Source organism: Orycteropus afer, unplaced genomic scaffold (genome assembly GCF_000298275.1).
Source record: "Orycteropus afer afer isolate SDZICR_OR568_19922 unplaced genomic scaffold, OryAfe1.0 scaffold00174, whole genome shotgun sequence".
In the NCBI taxonomy this organism is placed as follows: domain Eukaryota; kingdom Metazoa; phylum Chordata; class Mammalia; order Tubulidentata; family Orycteropodidae; genus Orycteropus; species Orycteropus afer.
The window spans coordinates 3,586,634-3,588,306 of record NW_006921761.1 but is presented as its reverse complement, the minus strand read 5'-3'; positions in this window follow the sequence as shown (position 1 = coordinate 3,588,306).

Here is a 1,673-nt window from a genome sequence, read left to right as displayed (position 1 = left end):
CAAGAGTGATGAGGAGGCTGCAAGTGTGTCCTATAAAAGAAAGCTTTTCCTGGGAAAAAGGACTTAGGCTATAACGAGGAATGGCTCCCAACCACTGTGGGACTGTCCTGTACGAGAGGGAGAAGGCTGACTGTGATCGTAGCTGGGGCAGAGCCGGCGAGTGAAGAAGTGTAAGAGGGGATGTGTAAATGTTGTGTTACTCATATTTTTACAACAATAATTTTTTAAAAAAAGAAGTAACAGGGAGGCAGTTTGTGGCTGCAATTTATAAAGTTCTCTCAATAGAAACAAATGGAGAAGATTGGCAAAGTTAGTGCGCGGCCATCTCTGGAAGTGGTCAGAAAGAAGCTTTCGGGGTGGCTCCCGTGGTACGTGTCAGTTCGGGTCAGACTTAGCAGCCTCCTAGAAATGTATAAGCTGGGCGGGAGGCCAGGTTCACCCACACACTGAGCAGAAATATCGCAGGGCTAAATGGCATGATGAGGCACTCAGATAACTCAGAGGAGGGTGGCTCATGGAGGAGTTGAGTAACAGGGAAGGGTGTTTCCCTACAGAATTAGTCCAATCTCGTGGTTTCAAGATATAGAAGCCTAGCGTAGACTGACTGACACACACACTTATTAGCTTCCAAGAAAACCAAACTCACTGCCGAGTCGGATCATTGTCCAACCTTCCTTCCAAGGAGTGGCTGGTAGGTTTGAACCGCTAGCCTTCTGGTTAGCAGTCAAATGCCTTAGGCACTATGCTACCAGAGCCCCTTTTACTAGTTTACCTAATCACAAAAATTCAGGAGGCAGATCTAGCTCTGGGCATGCCTGAATTCAAGGATTCAGATGAAATCATTACAATTTGGTCTGTCTCCAAAAGAAGTTCTGACATATATTACACAGATGAACCTTGAAAACATTATGCTGAGTGAAATAAATCAGACACAAAAGGGCATTGTATGATCCGACTTACACGAACTATCTAGAACAGGCGAGTGACAGAGAACCACGTTTATTTTTATTTATCAGTGGTCACCAGGACAGACAGAAGAGGGAAAGAGGAGTCATTGTTCATGGGCACTGAGCTTTGTGAAGGGGGTGAAAAGGTATGGAAACAGGTCATGGTGAGGGTTTCACAATGTGGTAAGTATAACTAATGTCACTGAAGTGAGCATAGAAAATAGACTGAAATGACAAATGCTTTGTTATATATATTTTTACCATAATAATGATAAAGACACAAAACATCCCACTTAACAGAGGGATTTATAAAAAAGAAAAGAAAGATTTGCTCTCTCTCCATGTCTCGAATCTCTTTCCCTCGTTATAGCCAAAACCAGCTTGGAAGTTTACAAACAACCTGAGACAACCCCTAAGGGTTCCCACCATTGGAATGTGCCTGGAACAGGGCCCACCCACTGACTGGAATCATACACTAGTGAGAAAAAGAAGGCCACTAAAGGAAGTTTCTGGAACTATGGAGGGAAGACATACCAGGAATGTGGTAGGGTGTGATGAGTTGACCAGTCAGAAATGTGTGGCAAGGGGATATTTCAAAGATGTTTGAGGAGGTTCTAGATGAAGTTCTGGGGTCCCCAGCATATGTCTCTAGACACACAGCTCAAACAGGAAGTTGTCACAGTCCCAGGACTGAGCAGGGCATGAGCCTCAGTGATGGAGACAAAG